At 40.5% G+C, this 20,271-nt stretch overlaps 1 protein-coding gene across 34 annotated transcripts in view; it reads right to left on the bottom strand.

Annotated features, from left to right (window-relative positions):
* The window catches only part of ptprda (protein tyrosine phosphatase receptor type Da), a 426,095-nt gene that overhangs the window by 237,238 nt on the left and 168,586 nt on the right, over positions 1-20,271 (bottom strand). For all 34 annotated transcript variants that reach the window (XM_085451392.1, XM_085451404.1, XM_085451395.1 and 31 more), the window contains exons 5-6: positions 16,199-16,271; positions 13,047-13,156 (exon numbers count right to left, since the gene is read on the bottom strand). The gene's annotated coding sequence lies outside the window, so the exon portion shown is untranslated. The remainder of the gene's footprint in view (positions 1-13,046; positions 13,157-16,198; positions 16,272-20,271) is intronic.

Below are 20,271 nucleotides of genomic sequence, written 5' to 3'. Positions count from 1 at the left end.
TGTGAATTATGAAAACAAGTGTGATTACATTTTCCTTTAAGTAGCACAACAAATTAGGCTTGTTAGTTATTCTGAAAGCAAAAAAGAAAGAAAAAAGAAAAAAAAAGTCTTTTTAAGTCTATTTAATGTGCGCGGAAGATTTTCTCAGGCTATTTTCCTGCTAAATGCATTAGCAGATGCTGCTGTGCCCATACAAGCCTGTGGACTAATATTCTTGTAAATGATTTGCTACTTATTTAACTAACATGGAGAAATGTGCTTTGGGTGGTTACAATAAAAATGAGCTGGTTCTGGGACATTTCTTTCTCTTTTTTTTGGATGAGTTTTAATTTGACTCATTATCTTTTGAAACATTATTGTAGAACTTTATAGCGGTCAAATGGGATGATTAGCAAAGATAATTGTGAATGTCACGAGCAAAGTAGTGTCTCTGCCCGACACTTATCACGCTGACTCAGAGGCAATTTTCCGTGTGAAAACCTCTTCTTTATTTGCAGAAGCTAAAGGAAACAAGCTAACCTGACATTTAGTTGCATTAAAAAAAAAGGTTTTCGGTTTTACGGTTCTTACATGTAAATTAACGTAATTACCCAGGTGAGGATATGGCTGGCCTCTACAAACTGACCTCATCACCGGTGTGTTTTGCCGGGTTCCTTCTTATCAGCTTTCTCTCTATACACGCCGGTCATGCTAATGAATCCACAAATTAAATTGTAGAACAGAGGAATATTAAGGCGCCTGGCATTTTGATGCCGGGGAGGAATACTCAATTAGGCCGGATTTGGCCTCCGTAATTATTACATTATAGCTAAGATAGCGTTCAATGGCAACAAATGCTCGGACGCACTCCGTTCTATGACGACGGCAATGGGCAAGCAAAGATGAAAATGCCGGCGCCGAAGAGTGAAAGGCTGCAGGGGAAAGAAAAAAAAGAAAAAGGCAAGTGAGAAAGTGACAAGAAAGCTATCGCACGGGAGCCCCCGTCTGCAGCAGCCATATTTCATTACACAGCACTGAAGCTTAGGAGGCAATCAAGCATATTTAGCCATCCTCGTATTGCCGCACCACCCACCCCCCCAAAGCAATTATTACTCCCCAGTTTTTTACTGTGCTTTGCCATGGGGAAAATGAGCCGCAGTACTTATCAGCTCAATGCATACACAAGTGAGTGAGGCGGAGGACATGTAGGTATGCATATACTGTATATGTAAGTGTTTGTGCAAAAAAACCCCAAACAAACGCAAAAAATGGGCATGGGCAATGGTGGTGCTCAAAGTAGGTATTTGGGAGTGGAGTGCCGGCCACTCCAGAGCAATAGGTTACCTTCTTTCAATCCCATTAGCTCAGTAACATCAGCACATTTAGGTGCAGCGGGTGGAGCGAGAGGGGGGATACAGAGATAACCATAAACATGTCACCAAAAACGCATTGTTATTTGCATTCATATTGGAAAGAGCCAAATTGATGTGGGGTCAAACAAGGAAGGTGAGGGTTTATGACCTGTGCATAGCTCTGCTGTCAGCAGCTCTGATCTATCGGACCGGCCAGCCTTGTCAGTGCTTTACGCCTGATTATATTATCATGGCTGACGATCAATGGGGATGAATGATCGTTGGTCTGCGGAGAGGAGCAGAATGAACAGAGTAGATTCTTTAGTAATACAGTGAATGGAAATGAATCCGCCTGGCTGAAGTCATCTAGTTAAGTGATGCATCGCATGCCAGTGCAACCAACACAAAACACTTTCAAAATACTCTGGCTGTGTGTTGCTCTTGTATTCAGTAAGTGATTTTTTTTTCTTTCAGATTTTTTAGTAAAATGGCACAACTATGAAATTTAGGGGGGGAAAAAAGGAAAACCTTCACCATCCTGTGTGCCGGGTTTTGAGCAGCTAATATGCAGTCATTTGGGTGGTGCAGCCGCCAACTGCAGCATTAGTCCCCATCTGGGGACTTGTGTTTTGGTGAAAGTGCTTCTGCATTTGCGAGACTCTTCAGTTCTGGGCATCCTCCCCAAGTCCATAACTCAACGTCCCTCTATCACTCCCATGCGACTGGCTGTCATAATCATCGGCATTATGCTACCTCAATGGGCCTGATTTACAAGTCTGGACATCGCACCAGCTCTGCGCCAACGGGTAAACATGAGGCTGCTTGCTAGCGCCAAGCCTATTTTCTCCATACAACATTTAATGAGCATCAGAGACTGATATTCAACAGAGAAAAGTAGCTTGGATTTATATCTATACAAGATTGCAAACAAAGTCCTTAAAGAGGTTTTAGCTTTTTGTTTTGGAAAATGTGGGATTATCTTTGCTGCTGCGTAGGTATGAAATCATTTTGGACTGCACTTAGTGGGTGTTTTCATTAGAGATCATTTGACACTTGTTGGATTTATAGGGAAAATCAAACACTCATAAACGATGGTAGACTGTGTAGTATTAGATATATATAATCCATCCATCCATCCATTCGCTTCCGCTTATCCTTTTCAGGGTCGCGGGGGTCGCTGGAGCCTATCCCCGCTGTCATAGGGCGAGAGGCGGGGTACACCCTGGACAGGTCGCCAGTCTGTCGCAGGGACAGACACACAGGGACAGACAACCATTCACACTCACATTCACTCGCACATTCACACCTAGTGGCAATTTGGATTATCCAATTAACCTATCCCCACAAGCTGCATGTCTTTGGACGGTGGGAGGAAGCCGGAGTACCCGGAGAGAACCCATGCAAACACGGGGAGAACATGCAAACTCCACACAGAAAGACCCCGGCCTGATGGTGGAATTGAACTCAGGACCTTCTTGCTGTGCGGCAACAGTGCTAACCACCGTGCCACCGTGCTGCCTGATATATATAATATATGGACATATTAGATGTTTGCTTTGGTACATTTAGAGTAATTTGATCTTTATTTGTTTATCATATTCAAATGATAAAGCTTGTGGGCCCAAAATAGTCAGTCTCTTTACTGATTGGTCAAAACAACTCAACCCCAACTTGCACCTTGCATCAGTTAGGCTGATAGGTTGGGCCAAAGTCTCACCGTGGTTTCACCTGAAACCTCTGGTGGTAATGACCTGCACCTTTTTTCACAACTTGGCTCCTGCGACGATGCGATGATTAATAGTGGGTCAACGAACACCTCCAAAGGAGCCAACTCCCAGTAGGGTTTAAATACCTGGGACTCTCCACCTTTTGGTTTTAGAACTGGAGAAGCCTCATCCTGTTAAATCCAGAATTGAATTCAAAATCCTGCTCCTCACATACAAGGTCTTAAATAATCAGGCCCCATCTTATCTTAATGAGCTTGTAGTACCATATCACCCTATCAGAGCACTTCGCTCTCGCTCTGCGGGCCTACTTGTTGTTCCTAGAGTATTTAAAAGTAGAATGGGAGGCAGAGCCTTCAGTTTTCAGGCCCCTCTTCTGTGGAACCAGCTTCCAGTTTGGATTCGGGAGACAGACACTATCTCTACTTTCAAGATTAGGCTCCAAACTTTCCTTTTTGTTAAAGCATATAGTTAGGGCTGGACCAGGTGACCCTGAATCCTCCCTTAGTTATGCTGCAATAGACATGGGCTGCCGGGGATTCCCATGATGCATTGTGTTTTTCCTTTCCAGTCACCTTTCTCACTCACTATGTATTAATAGACCTCTCTGCATTGAATCATATCTGTTATTAATTTCTGTCTCTCTTCCACAGCATGTCTTTTATCCTGTCTTCCTTCTCTCACCCCAACCGGTCGCAGCAGATGGCCGCCCCTCCCAGAAACTGGTTCTGCCGGAGGTTTCTTCCTGTTAAAAGGGAGTTTTTCCTTCCCACTGTCGCCAAAGTGCTTGCTCATAGGGGGTCATATGAATGTTGGGTTTTTCTCTGTATCTATGAAGCACCTTGAGGCGACTTTTGTTGTGATTTGGCGCTATATAAATAAAATTGAATTGAATTGAATTGAATTCTTGGATGAAAGGTGATGCATATTTAAAAAATTTCAAAGTGATCGTGCTCAGAAGTTGATACAAACTTTCTGACATATGTATATATATATATATATATATATATATATATATATATATATATAGTCCTTTATCTTAATATAATGATTTTCTCTCTTTTCTAACTGAAATTAATTACGTGAACTCCACAGAAGATGATTAGAAAATTGAATTTCTTGCTGTTATTAAACGTCTTTTGCCTTTGATCTCGCTCTCCTTCTTGAGGCGTCACCTGGCCCTTTCTTTATCCCTCTCATTCATCCTCTATTATTATATTAGCCCATACTCATCCACATTTTGCACCTCCTAAGTGATAGGCCACATAAATCAATTTTTTTAATATATATATACACACACAATAACAGTTATATGCAGCTTTCAGACCGCTTGCTGATAGCTGCCATTTCTTATCACCGCAGCTGAATATAGCAGCGTTATGAAGGCACTTTTGCTTGCTGTCTAAAGGGAGGCGACTGAGGGGAGAGAGGTGATGCATTTTTGTTCAAATTACTTAAGCTGCCTACAAAGCTTTCTGGTAAGTTGCAGGGTTATGAAAATTTACTATGAAGAGAAGGGACTCTTAGACAGAGGGGAAAACACAGTCTTTATGACACCTATCATGTGCATTCCTGTGGATTTTAATCATTCTGTTATGTAAAGATGCTGTCATTCCTGGCTTTGTGTGCTTTATTTATTTATTTTTTTACCGTAAACTCACGCTGCTCGATAAAATCAAGGAGCACACAGAGAAATTCACTCTGCTTCCTTACAACTCTGGCAGAGGTAATAGCAGCAAACGATGTCCAAAATGTGCGCATTCCTCTTGCACTCTGTCACGGGGAACATGCCGGTCCCACGGTTTCTTTTACCAAAAATATTTCTTGGAGGGCGTAATCCTGCCATCTGTGCTATTAATATGAAACTTATTATAAACAAGCTAATCAGGCTTGTTTGTTTTTCCTTTTGTTGATCTTTAACATTCGCGCGGAAACGGGGCTCAGGTTGAAGCTGAGACGAGCTCTCGTTACAGTAAAAGCACACAGGTGTTACAAAGGCACGGAGAGCTCATCAGCACACAGCGTGATGCTGTGAGACCGTTTGATAGACAACAGCACAGCAGGAGAAAGAAGAGCGGAAGTGGGATTCAGAACTAAAGAGCCAAGAGACACTTTCTCTGTCTTGCTCTCAACTGCTCCCAGTGCAAGAGACACGGGCCGCTGCACAGACAGATGGCGAGGAGGTGTGTGTGTGTGTGTGTGTGTGTGTGTGTGTGTGTGTGTGTGTGTGTGTCTGCGCGCATGAGTGAGTGTGAGTGGTGGGTGGTGACGCCATTCAGCTTTGTGCAAGTGTGAGAGATGGAGCGCAAGAGATATAAGGGGCGAAAATGAAAGAGGAAAAAACACTGCAGAGGTGTGTGTGTGAGTGCTGACTTTCTCATGCAGCCATTAATCCATGATATATATATATATATGTATTTAAACACACACACACACACACCACATCCAAATAGCTTGCGTGTTTCATTACACCATCGATAAAAGTTCATTTGCGCTGTCACTTTGCATTCACCCGTCATACTGTGCAGAGACATAGCAAGTAAGGAACCTCTCCTGATGATGAGAGGCACACCTACTGTGGGTGTGTTAAAAAAAAATCTGTATTGACAGACTGCCACCTACTGGATTTTACTGTAATTTCAATTGTACTATCACCCCATCTAATCTCCTTCTATACTGCATAAGCATGTAAACATGCATTTAACCTGTCACGTGCTACGCACATACATAAAGCTTCCCTGAAAGCAAGTCGCCCGACAACTAATTCAATATTTCTTTTTTCAATACAATCTTTAAAACTCAAGTTTGCTCTGGTGGTTTTCACATCTTCATGTTAGTTTTACTTTGATTTATTTAGATGATTTGGGATTTTTTTTGTGAAATGAGAAAATGGAAAATGTAATGTAGATAATGTTTAATGTTTAGTTTTTCTTGGATTAAATAAAATGACTGCAACTTTTTGTCATTTGAAGATTGAGATTTAAAATAACTAGTTTGGCATCACGGTCAATCCTGATCGAGCGATTCAAAAACAATGTATTTCGTTTCATTTTTCATGCAAATGAGACTTTACTGAGTTATTAAATGGAAAGCAGTCATTCTAATGACGCAGGTGAATCACGCCTCCTCACGTGGAGGGACTTGGGGAAGGCTTGGAAGGCAAACGGTGATGCATAGCACCATCTTGTGGTTATATAATGCTGGATAAAGGCTGGCAACAAAAACACACTTTGGCTGAAAAATATCTGTCTGTGTAAGAATGATTCGGTTTGAAGTTTCATAGACAGTCCAAAGTCCTGAGATAGCATTCCCTTAACATGTGTATCCTGACGCACGTTTAGACTCTTCTTTCATTTCCTTTGGAGGTTGCAGTGGGATTAAGTATGCAGATTGTTTGCCGCACACGTTTGCACTATGTTAACTAATGAAAGAAAAAGCTGAGGTTATCCATTTGCATGACCAGTGATGCTGCAGCTCCATTTCTTCATGTTTTTCCTCTTTTTTTCCTTTTTTTTGCAAGCAAACAGTATGCGTGTGTTTAAGCCACATCTCAAAAAGCACCAGAACATTACCTGTCACAGGACTAAATGAGCAGCAGGTCCCATGAAACACCTCATCCATAACACCTCGAGACAAACCTGCGCATTGCATTAAACATGCGCACAGGCTCAGGGCTTTTGCAAAATTCTGCCTTTTTTCTCCACAGAGAATAAGACGAATCTCCCATGTTCGCTTCCTCATAATCACAATACAAATGCGATATTTAAGAATGAGCATTTCAATCACGACAAGTGAGGCAACGGGACTTATGAATGTGCTGTATTTAAGAAAGTAATTTGGAGGTTATCGGAAATTGTCGCTAATCATTTAATAATGCACCTTTTTAGTATTCTCCTGATCCACTGTGGTCACTGCTTCAATCTCTAATCCAGTCTGCTTGTGGCTTAGTAGAGATTTGTCCTAAGAAACCGCTAGCTGCTATCTGACATGAAACAGATTTGATCCATTCTGCACTGCATATCTGTCTTTTTCAGACAGCCAGTATCCAAAAGAAATATGTCAGCAGACTGGGGATTATGCATTGCTGCTAATCACCAACCTGCCCAACATATCTTTGGTTTGACAATCCAAAAGTCATCCCCTCCCCCCTTTTTTCCATTTCGAATACTTATTTTGATCTTCGTTTAACCTCATTGTGCTGGTACAATCAGCTGTGTTAACTATCGACTTCATGCTCCGCCGGGTTACGTGATTATCTTGTGCAAATGAAAAGTGATTTAGCAGGAAAAATCCGAACATGGAGTAATTTCACATCCCTGTTCTACTGCTGTTGAGCAAATAGACTCATCATCATCACCACCATCATCGTCGCCATCCAGATTTGCTCTTCTGAGAGCGAGAACGTGAGGGTGGCACACTTTATTCGCTTCGGGGATCACCATCTATCTAAGCATCATGAAGCTGATCACCAAGGGAAATAGTTTGTCTCTCATTCCTGCCTCCTGTAAATGTTGACTAGCTAACGCCGCTGTGCCTCATGTGTACAGAAAAAGAAGAAAAAAAATGATAATACAAGAAAAAAAAAGTGGAACTTCATTAACTTTTCCTCTTTTTTTTGTCTACCACCTGCTGTGTGCACTTTCATTGTTATTTACACCCTTTTAGCTAACTGGATATTGCTGAGTCTGGCCAAATGTAAGCACACAACCTGTGGGATGAATGTGATGGATTTCTGGTATCACTGGTCTTTATTTGTGGTGTGACTATAACCACAATTCCCCAGTCACAGCTTATTGCAGGGTGAAGCTGAGCGAGATATACTCCGCGGCTGGCACGAACCCACTGGACTTTGTAATAATTCATTGGCCAAAAAGCCCTCCATGTACTCACTGTGCAATATTTATACCCCACTGAATGTATTTCTTCAGCTACATCACCGCGCAGGCTTGGGTCAGGGATTTTCTCTCCTCAAAACGGGTTCTAGTATATCAGATGCTGGTTAAATGTGGGAAATGACACTAGGAATTTGCCCCAATCACACTCTGGCTGCTTACAATGCTGCACAGCTGGTAGCTGTTAAAATTGTTTTATGCTTTGTTGTGTTGCAGCGCCAACATCTAAAACACTGTATGTAGTTTTTTCTCTTCCTGACAATACAACTAAGTTAAAGAGATGAAAATGATGATGCTGTGTAAATATGCAATAGCTTGTTTTTTATGTCAGGTTGCTGTAAGCCTGTAATCTTGTATTCATCGCTGACAGCTTGTTGTGATATCCTTGCATAGGTACTATGATACTCTACAGTACCTCATTTATTTAAGGTTTTAGTTAGTCCTTTCTTTGTTTTGTTTTCTTATTTTCTCATGTATTTTTTTCGTTCTCTGGTTCTGTCGGAGGTTTCTTCCTGTTAAAAGGGAGTTTTTCTTTCCCACCGTTGCCAAAGTGCTTGCTCATAGGGGGTCATATGATTGTTGGGTTTTCTCTGTATGTTTTGCACCCCACTTTGCAGTTATTTATTTGTCATGTATGATTTTCGTTCCACTTCTCACGTGTACACCACTTTGTGTTGGTCTTTCACGTGGAATTCCAATAAAATTGATTCATGTTTGTGGCTGTAATGTGACAAAATGTGGAAAAGTTCAAGGGGGCCGAATACTTTTGCAAGCAACTGTATTATTGTAGGGTCTACCTTACAATATAAAGCGCCTTGAGGCGACTGTTGTTGTTATTTGGTGCTATATAAATAAAACTGAATTGAATTGAAAGGTGATTCACACACAATGTAAACATCTTACATTGTGATTTAAATTAAAAAAAAAAAAAGCCTTTTCTGCTGTTGATGAGGCTGAACGGACACAAGACATTTATTGAAACATCACAACAATACACCAACTAGGCTGGCTAAGCATTTGACCTTGACCTTTTCTGTTCATGCCCAAGGTCAAAGCTGACCTTGAAAAACAATTGCAAGAAACCATATTAACTGATCTTTTATATGACTATGGAGAGGGCTGTACAACACAGTGTTTATTTTTTCAGTACAAAACCCTAAGACATCACAATGATGACATAAAGTTTCACATAATGACATAGTAATTGAGAAATCTGCAAGCTTTTTACAGCTTGAACAGGCAAAGGATTTCAGACAGCTCTGCTCTAATCATATTTGTAAAATTAATAAAATAGACCATATTAGAAGTAATGCTTCAAGGTCATAGGTCAAAGGTTAGGATCACATGAATTTGGGGTGGCCGTTGCTCAGGTGGTAAAGCAGGTCACCTGCTACTCGGACGTTTGGTGGCTTGATCCCCGTCTGCCAAATATCCTTGGGCAACATACTAACCCCAAGTTACTCTCTGATGCATCCATCTGAGTTTGAATGTGTGTAAATGGTAAATAGAAAAAAGTGCTTATGCGAATGAGTGTGAAAACATGAATGAGGCAAGTTAGTAAAGCACTTTGAGTGCTTGGAAAAAGTAGAAAAGCGCTATATAAGACTGGTCCATTTAGCATTAGGAAAAGGCTTTAGTTTCCACTGGATCGTCTTCAAACTTTAAGCAATATAACAGTGACTGGGAGACATAAGCACTTCCTTGAGCTCCTTAAAACATATGTTTTCATTACAACATTACATGACTTCATATTGAAACCAAAAGATTAATATACTACACTAGATTTCCATTAACAATGCTGACATCAGCACAAATGATCTATGAAAACAGTGCAGACGTCACTATTGGGGGTTTCAGTATTACGAATGATGACATCAGCATAAATAACATCAGTTTTAGTATTGCTGTTCCCTGTCGGGGATAGTTAGCTCTCTGAGTGCTCTCGTCTTTATCTGTGTCTTTGTTTGTTTCTTTTTCTGTTTACTCCTTCTAGACTACTGAGAGCTCAACAACCAGGCCTGGCACACAACTACATCTTAGGCTTCAGTAGTTCTTATCTATATCAGATATTATGGTCATTATATTGCCCCAGTCATTGTTTTTTTTCTGTGTTGAATTATGACATAGTTAATATTCATTTTAGATGTTAAGCAGACTTTCTGTGTTACGTTTGCATTTTTGCAGTATGTACAAAGCTGATTAAACCAACTTTATGCTGATTATGCACAACTTTTCACGTACTTGTTATCAGCCTTAAATCACTAAATCTTGTCCCATTTCACATATTCGGTCGTTAAGTCTGACGTCACTAGCCGTGTCCGGGCCTAAACTCCGCTGCAGGTCCATATATCAAACGATCACTATGGCATTACTGAGAGTTGAAAAACTGTCTAAAGTCTTTCATCTTTAATAAAATGATCAGCGTTCTGCTCTACCAGGTGTAACAATTGAGTTTAACATCCAGGCATCCATGAAAACGGAATTTATGACATTTAATGGAGTTAGAAGTTAGCAGGAAGTTAGCTCGCTAGCTTCTATCTAAATACAATATAACATGTCCTGACTGCGGGGTTTTGGAAACAAATTAAAACGTACAGCTCTGTTATCACTTCCAACATAAATGAAGACAGAAAACTAAACAGCAGTGATGTTTGTAGGGTTACTGAAGTTTGGCTAGCTGGTATATAATGATGTGCTACGTGACCACTAGCGACACAGCTATGTTAGCATAATATAAACAAGCTAACTTTTTTTCCACTCGATAAAAGTTAACGTGAGTGTTCTCGGTGGTCAGGAACAAATGTAATCGCATGGCAGGATGCTGTAAAAGGACCAAACTTCAGCCAGGAGAACAACTGAGATAATCCATCCACAATACGAGGTTAGTCATTCATATACTGCTGCATGGGCTGGGCTGTAGTTACATCCTAAGGTTTTAAAAACTGAGCTTAAATAAATGATTAGCGGTAATAAAAGCCGAGGGAGGTCAACAGGGATCACTGACTGTTTTAGGAGCTTTTTGAGATTAAATAGAAGAAAATACATAACATTAAACATGTTAACAACACAAAAACCCTATTAAACGCAGACTACTTTAGGCCCGGAAGTAGGGCTGGGCCATATTATACCGTTCACAGTAATACCGGTATAATGTTAGGCAACGATAGGAAAATGAAATATCGCGATAGAATGGGAGTAAAACGCGCATGCGCAGTGCCTTTGTTTTCATACGCACATGGCCGATTGTTGAGTGAAACAGATGAACCAGAATTGGTTTGTAAAAATGGTGCAACTTCCGTGATGTGGAACTGGTTTGGTGTTTGTCCATCAGATACACAACAAAGCACATTTTTTGCAGAACATGCAAGCAGCCGTTGTTATTGTCATATTTGTCGGACTAAGATGCTCTTAAATCTGGGAGTAATCTGGGTCCTAAACTCCGTATGCTTCAGGTCAAACAACACTGCAGCATCACTTAGAGTTAAAAACTGTCTAAATTCTTTCATCTTTAATAAAACGATCAGCATTGCTGCTTTACCAGGTGTAACTATGAAGTTTAACTTCCAGGCATCCAGGAAAACAAAAGTTATTACATTTAACGGAGTTAGAAGTTAGCAGGAAGCTAGCGGAAGTTAGCTCGCTAGTTACCTAAGCATGATATTGCATGTTCTGACTGAGAGATTTCTGAAAAAAATCAAACGTACACCTCTGCTATCACTTCCAACATAAATGAAGACAGGAAACTAAACAGCAGTGACATTTGTAGGGTTACTGAAGTTGGGCTAGCTGGTATATAATGATGTGCTACGTGATCGCTAGCGACACAGCTATGTTAGCATAACATAAACAGTGAAGCTGGAGGACGAACACTAACACTTTTCCACTTATAAAAGTTAACGTGAAGGTTCCTCATGGTTAGAGACAAATGCAATCGCATGGCAGGATGCTGTAAACGGACCAAACTTCAGTCAGGAGAACAACTGAGATAATCCATCCACAATACGAGGTTAGTCATTAATATACTGCAGCAACATGGGAATAGAGCAGCTGCCAGAGAATTCAACATTAATGAATCAATGGTACAGAAGTGGAGGAAGCAAGAAGAATGAGTTTAATAAAGTTTGATTTATCTGACTGCTTTGTTTTGCTTAATGTGCCTTATAATCCCGTGCACCTTATGGTCCGAAAAATGCGTACTGCACACTGCAGTTTAATGTTGCAAAGCACCTCTTTTTAACTTCAGTGGATATTATACATGGTTATGCTCAGGATATGTCAGCCCATTTCTACTGGAAATGCCTTTTGGTTAAACTTTCAGCAAGGAATTTGCATTTGCACTGTTACATTTTTATAAAGCTTTAATGTACATAAAAACCAGCTTCTTGTTTAAGTGAAAATAAATGGAAGGTTGTCTTTTTGCGCTAGTAATGTTGTGGAGTTGTATTTTGTCTCGCATCAATTATATCGTCGGTTATATCGTTATCGCAAATTTTCAAATATATATCGTGATAAATATTTTTGGCCATATCGCCCTGCTCTACCCGGAAGTAGGATTCATCATGTCATCACTTAACGACAGAATATTTTAAAGTAACTGTTTTCAAATTGTTTTCATTGTGAGAAATATGTGTAGCCATACATTGTAGTAAAACTTTTAGTGTCTTAAAATGCAGGAGTAAAAGAGTTTAGGCTAATTCTTCAAACATTTTGTAGTTTTCTTTAAAGATTCAGATGTACTTTATATCATTTTAAATAAAAAGTTCAAGTGTACTCTGTATGTTCTGTAACGAATAACACAAAAAATGAGCACATGAGAAAAATTAGCAAAAAAATAACCTTATCATATTCCTCCTTTTATACTTTTCAAATGCCACAACTCAATTAAAAACAAAGTCAATGACGTGGTGTGGAGAGCTTCTGCTGCAGTTTTATCCATTAGCAGCTTAAAGTTGTGAGAGCGATTCTTCTGCTTCTTTTATCATTAAGATGAATGACAACGAACTAATTGAAAAGTGAGCTGACAAAAAGGTTAGGTTTAATATAGAAAATCCAAAAACAGATGCCCTTGCATGAACTGAAAGAACATTTATCCGACTCACCGAGTAATGAGGCTTCTTTGGTGGGATCACGCAGGTGCCAACATGCTGCCCGATGCTGCGGTTTTACCTCACCGACACACCAGTGAAATTAATGCCCCCTTTGCCCCCACCTAGAAGATGAGATAGTAACTGAGATAAGAATACAAACCACATGAGTGTGTGCATATAGCCTGCCAGGCTGACTCTGTCTATTCTTTATTAGCAAAAGGAATCGGTGGATAATTCTAATATTAGCATCACTTTCATGTACTATTTTCAACAATGCGAGCAGTTACATACGGAAGAAGCAGAAAATAATATATATATTTATATACGTATATAAATATGTTTGATATAATCAGATTTTCTTTGTTCACTTTAAAACTGTAAAACATCGTCTCCAGCTTACAGCTTTTTTTGTAACCCACTATTTTAATATTGCAAACAAAATGATGAAAGAAACCTGAAGGTGCACATAAGAAAGCCGTAAAAACAAATCTATGGTGACTGTATCTTCAAATTCATCAAGTGCATCATCAATAAACATATAAATTCACATCTGGTAGGAATATGCACATTAAGAAAAGAGCATGCAAATGAACATAGCTATGTTTAATTTTCATTTGAATTTTGCAGATTAATGTTGGCCAAAAGAAAAAACGTTGTACTACCTTTAGGCTCGTAATGATTACCCCAGGTCAATCTGAAAGACTCCACTTTGCATCTAAGTGGCTTCCTCTTAGTGTTATTAGAAAAATACCCATCTCGTTTTTCAACTCGTGATGCTCTATTTGCATAGAATTAACCTCTCAAAAGCCATTTTAAAGGCAGGCTTAAGCTGACGTGCCTCTGGAATATCTTACGTGCATTTGCATAACGTCTGCCTCCTGCTCAGGTGATAAAGCAGTGCTAAGCTGGATTACAGTATTTGGTTCTGTAACTGTGTGGGTGTGGGTGTAAGACTGCGTACCTGCTGGTGTACCTGAATATGTGCTGGAAACAGGATTTTTTTCTTTCTTTCTGTTTTGGCATGCCTACCAATTGCCAGCAGGGCCAAAGAGAACACTTTGCTATGCCTGACTGACATGCTACTCATGTGACCTCATGAAATTACAAATCCCTTCAAGCAGTGTAATAAATCATTGGAGCCAGGTCTGGCCCACAACACTTGGATGGATGCACACACACACACACAGTGCCAACCATGATATAATATACTGAAGCCAGTTTAGTCTTAAACGCTACACCTACTTTTGTATCCTTGACAATTTAACCTGCTCCAAAAGAGCTTAAACCTACCCATCTAACAGTTTGTGCCAAAACACAAAAATAAAGACTACTTTTGTATTTTGCAACAAAAAGCTATTTTAGTACACGTCAATGACGCAGTAAAAGCCAGCAACACTGTACAGTTTTAAGTGATTCGGTTGTTTAATACTCCAAAGACGCATCATTTTTCAGTGCTAACGGGTCACTTCACAGGTACTGTAAGCACTATGAGGAAGTAGACTTCCTACTTTCAGGAAACTTTTTTTCTTCTCGGCTGCTATTTTAAACCAGGTCACCTGCTACTGCTGTGAATTCCACTTTATATAACACGACTCCATCTGACAGGCGTAGGGCACCTATGTACCCGCAGTTCTTGGTAAAAATGCATTACAGCATCTTTTTAACAACAGTGCCCCTAATGTTTTTTTTTCTTCCCTGAAAAGAAACAGCAAATTCGATTTAAATTTAATGACTTAATGGCTCTTAAACAGGGCACTCGAATGGCTTCCAACAGTAGCGAAGCGTGATAGTGACAACTCTGCTCCTGTCATTGACGCAAAGTTAGCCTTCCTCACTTATCTGTATTTAACTGTCTTTGCCTAGCCTTTCCACGCATGTCGCATTTGTCGCCGTCACCTTTAATTTGAATCAGTGTGCCACCTGCGCCTCCTGCCAATTTTTTTTACAAATGCTCCCGGTAATTACAACAAGGCATTGAGTAGCATCCGAAGCCTTGTTGAAAAAGATCTTTCATTCTTAGTGCCTGCGATCTCATTTAACACACTTAGGGATATATGTGATGCTGCCAGCAGGGACAGGAAATAAAAATGAGGGTCTCAATCCTCCTTAAGAACTGAGCGTGTGATAATTTGATCTCAACACGCTTCCCCTACGAGTGTATTTGATGAGTTCATTGGAAATCCTGTGGACATGTGGAAGAATGTTCTGGTGTGCGCTGGCCTCTGCCCGGGGAGCAGTAACTCAGAGCAACACAAACGCTCCAATTACAGCTGCACCCGCAAGTCCTCCGGGGGAAACCACGGGACTGTTCATTGATCTGAAAAACACCGCTGTGATAGAGGGTAAAACTTGGCTTCATTTCCAAAGGACATGAACTGTACTTTTAATTATCCCAGCTGGAACGTTATTATGATGATGATAATGAGAGAGACATCATGATTTAGCCGAGGACAGTTCGGCGTTTGCAGTTGTGGGAACTTTAGTTAGTGCAGATTAAAGCGTTAGTGTCACGACACGGCTTTACAGCATAATTATACACTGCAATAACGCTATTTTAATACGGCAGGTGATTCTGAAGATTCAGGGTGTTTGCAGGAGCAAATATAGTGAGAGGTGTGAACAGCGTGCATCACACAGTCTTCATATGAGAACAGCTTTGCTCTTAAAACTGTAGAGTAGCAGCAGTGGAGATCCCTGTACTGCAGAGGGCACCGTTAGCATGCTTTGTGTGTCATCAGCCCAACATGGTAGCCTACTGACAGCATGAGTGGAATTAATCTCAAGCTGTTATTGAATAAAACTGCCTTTGCAAAGGCACTCATTTATTTTTCTATAGTTTGTGCAACATTCATCCCGATTCATAATAAAAGTCAGACAAAGAAGAAAAATATTATCTACAAGTGAGCAATGCATCATGTCCTGACATGTATTCTACCTTTATCTTAATCCATACTAACATCATTTATTTGTCTGACCCCTGATTTGATTTCTGTGGGCTGACATTATTATTCTCCTGCACTGCTGACATTTGAACGCTGGAGGTAGAAAAAAAAGAAATCCCCCAGTGGAGTGGCTGTCATCAGTGGAGTTTCTCAGATTAAATAACACAATTGTAGGGTTTGAGTTTTTGTTGTTGTTGTTGTTTTCTTTTTTTTCAATCTTACCCGTTTGGAATAATCAGCTGCGATTGCTGCCTCGGACCAGAGCGACGAAAGAACAGAACTCCTCCGAATTTCCCTGCGGGTAAAGAGACAAAGAGGTCAGGACGTGTCACGCTTTAGTCCATTCACCACTAAACACTTACATCGGTGTACCGAACGCCAGTGCTGAGTTTGCATACAGAGTCACCGCACCGAGGTGAACGGAGACGAGCATGAGCTGGCACACACTGTAGTGTCTTCGCGCTGATGCGTTATCACCGCAGCCCTATTAGGTTTGTAAACATGCTTCATGCACTTTGAGAAAATGACTTTCCATTGTGCATAATGAGAGCTGCTAAAAATAAAACTCCTGCATGAATGCTGACAGTGTCTGCACCTTTTGCTGAAGACAGGATGGCAGGATGTTTGGTTATGTCTGCTTGGAAGTAATAATTTCTGACAGTGCCTTGTTTTAAAAAGCGTGCAAGAAAGCATAAGTATATGCTTGACACACACACACACACACACACACACACACACACACACACACAAACACAGCCAGTTATAATGACATAGTGCATGTAATTGGGGCTTTAATTGAATGTGGTTTCAGGTTGTGTTGTGAAAAGGGACACAATATCCAAGCAGTATAAAGGCTGATTTTCATTCTTAGGTAGAGGCATAAATATTAAGTCGTCTACGTTTGCTTCAGTTAAGTAAAACACGTGCCCTTGAGATTGTCTGACTACCCTCAGATGTCACAGTGGCACAGGTGATTGACAGATCTCTGGCTGCGTTTGCCTCCCGTGGAGAAAAAAACAAAAAAAACCACCCCACACGGATAACTGGATGTTGGACACCGCAGCACAAACTACCTCCCCTATCCGCTGTCTTCAAGCAATCTTCAAAGCGCCACAAATGTGAATCTCGCTTGACTTTCTGCATCTGCAAACCTACTTCACATCATTTTTTTTCTTCCCCACACCCACTTTGCCGAAGCACTTGATATGCAAAAATCATATGTTTACTTTTGAGATCAAAGTTTCTTTCTCCCTCCCCTTCTCCATTTTTCACCCCCATCTAAAAATGGACCCGTTTCATTATGCAAGCCAACAAAGAGCAGCGTCTGCTCGCGCAGCCCATTCCAAGCATACTGATTAATTAGCTTGTATAATTAGCTTAATGATTTAGAGAAACATGGCCAAGGCCACCCAAGTAGCTATGCTAATGGACCCCTGTCTACAGCAATTAAAATGCCCATAACTTAACAATGGTGGTGTAGAAGTCCACATAAGAGCTGTTGAGGAAAAAAAAGTAGTTGCAGTAATCAATGCAAGCATCACGTTAGCTGGCGCTGTGGTAATGAATACCTTTGCACTTATCAAATTGTGAAATTGTGTTGCAAGAGTAGCATTTGTACACATGCGGACACCGCTGGAACTCTAAGCGCTAATGAAGTGTTCTCATTTGTCTCTATGATGATTAGTTTTAGCGCCGGCGGTACACTTGGTGCATTTATACCGCAAATTAGTCCAGAAATGTGTTGCAAGACGCTGAAAATGTGAACCCTTCTCTGGTGTCACGCAGAGCAAATTTATCGTCCGTCTGCCTTATTACGCCTTTCTATACAATTTCTGTCTGCCAGTTATGCTGACTCCGTCCCTGTGTGAGCACATACTGGAAAGTGAGTGAGTTAGGACATGCAGTTGTGGACTTTATAGTTTCCATTAAATGTGAGTCAAACCAGACAGTATCTCTGCTCTCTGACAGTAGCATCAGCATTCCTGGCTATACTTCAGACATAAATCGCCCATTTATGACCTTCCCCCTGAACAGTAACCAACAGAGACACCAGCTCGTCTCATAAAACCACCAGAATGTTGAACGAGAGAGAGAGAGGTGAAGACATCACTTCCATCGATACACGGCTTCGAAAATGCCAGTCAAGTGGGAGCAGTTAGAAAAAAAAAAAGAAAATCAAATTCCTATTTGTATATTCTTTTAGTGCTATGACTGAATGCTGGAAAGATCTCACCTAGTCATAAATGAGTGGTAACACACTACGCACTGTGCCGCTGACAAAGCGAAAGGAATCACGGCGCCATCGAGCTTGTATAAGCAGAGCAGGAAATGGACTGGGTATGGAGGGTGAGCTCAGAGTTTGTTGCAATATTACTCTAAAACAAGTTCAGAGCTTCTGGCACCAAGATACTTTAGAAAGGCAGACTAAAAACATTCTGATGCTGAATGCAGGACTAGTTAACGATTTACAGACCAGTTATAATATTTATACATTTATAATTTAAAATGTGATATACGAGTTGCAACATCAGAAACATCAACACTGATAACTTGGTAAAAGTTGGTTTTCTTTACCTTTGAAATTTTAATTTATTACTAAGAATTGCCAAATCGACGCTATCGGCTGATAATATCAGCCAGCTATTATACATTATATTATATTCACCCATCCAGTTCATTGAATTCAAGTGTTGGAATCACTTCCATACATACGTATAAATCATACATATTAAGTCAAGCATCTAGCCATGCTGACTGCTTCTACAAACATTTGTGAAACGATGGGTCGCTCTCGGGAGCTCAGTGAATTCCAGCGTGGTACCATGACAGGATCCCGCCTGTGCAAGAAGTCAGTCATTAATTTTCCTTGCATTGTAACAGGTGTAAAGTTTGGTGCTTTACAGGAGTTGGGCTCGACCCCTTAGTTCTAGTAAAAAGAATTGTTAATGCTTCAGCATACCAAGATATTTTGGACAATTTCATGCTCCTAACTTCATGAAAACAGTTTGGGGTCGGCTCCCTCCTGACTGTGCACAAAGGTGCACAAGCAAGTCCATAAAAACATGGATGAACGAGTTTGGTGTAGAGGAAGTTTACTGGCCTGCACAGAGTCCTGACCCCAAACCAGCAGAACACCTTTGGGATGAATTAGAGCAAGACTTTGGGTGTCTCACAAATGCGCTTTTGGAAGAATGGTCAAAATTTCCCATAAACACTCGTAAACACGTGGAAAATCTTCCCAGAAATGTTGAAACTGTTATAACTGCAGAAGGTGGAACAACATCATATTAAACCCTGTGGATTAAGAAGAGGATGTTGCTCAAGTTCATATGTGTGAAGGCAGACAAGTGAATTCATTTGGCAATATAATGTGTCAGACGGGCTCTAAAACTATCAAATAAATTAAAAGCAATATAAAACTGTCAAAAACAACAATAAGAAGACGAGGTGATGAAACAAAATAGGAGACGGCATAAAAGTGGCTCAAAGTGGAAGCATTGAAAAAGCCTACTTATAAAAATATGTCCTTAAGAGACATTTAAAAGACAATCAGGCTCTCAGCAAGCTGCCCTCCTCAGGGAGATTCTTCCAGACAGTGAGTGCCCTAACAGAAAAAGCCCAGTCACCCTTGGTCCTCAGCTGAGACTGTGGCGTGGCTAACAGAGCCTCAGCCAAGGACCTCTGCAGAGACTGCAGCCTGGAAAATAAATGCTCCACTGGAATGTAACTCATGTGATTTCTGCTTATTAACCCTCTGGAGCCAACAGAGGCGCCGGTGCGTTCACATCACATGACCCATTTAAGACGATCCAGCAGCAAGATCATCTTCACTTGGGTCAAAAGTGCAGACTTTAAACCATATACCAGTATATGGTATATGGTTTATACACCATATAACCATATACCTAACAGTGCAGTTATGTGGATTTTATCACAGTTTGATGCATAGAAGTCGTACATGACAAAAACCAGCCAACATAACAATCGCGCTTATGTCGCCTATACTGTGGACACATTTTACTGTAAATAACACAGAAGCTTTTCAGATGTTTTATAATGTGATGCATGATAATGATAAACTATGTAAAATGATACAAAAGCAAAACTTCTGAATCTCATTGATCGTTATAGTTAAGATAATTTCATTATTCAGGCATTTGTTTTAGTTTGACATTACATAGCATCGTTTGCTAGCAATGCTAGGTGCTGCTTTCCCAAAGTGTGGGGTGGGATTAGGGTTAGAGTTGGCATATATGAGGACTTAGATCAAAGAGGGTTATTATCATGAATATCTC

The sequence above is a fragment of the Copadichromis virginalis genome, linkage group LG3, assembly GCF_057382275.1.
Source record: "Copadichromis virginalis isolate Kocher_CV1m ecotype Utaka linkage group LG3, C_Virginalis_male_GT1.1, whole genome shotgun sequence".
NCBI classification, from domain to species: Eukaryota; Metazoa; Chordata; class Actinopteri; order Cichliformes; family Cichlidae; genus Copadichromis; species Copadichromis virginalis.
This window is presented reverse-complemented; position numbering and strand designations above follow the sequence as displayed.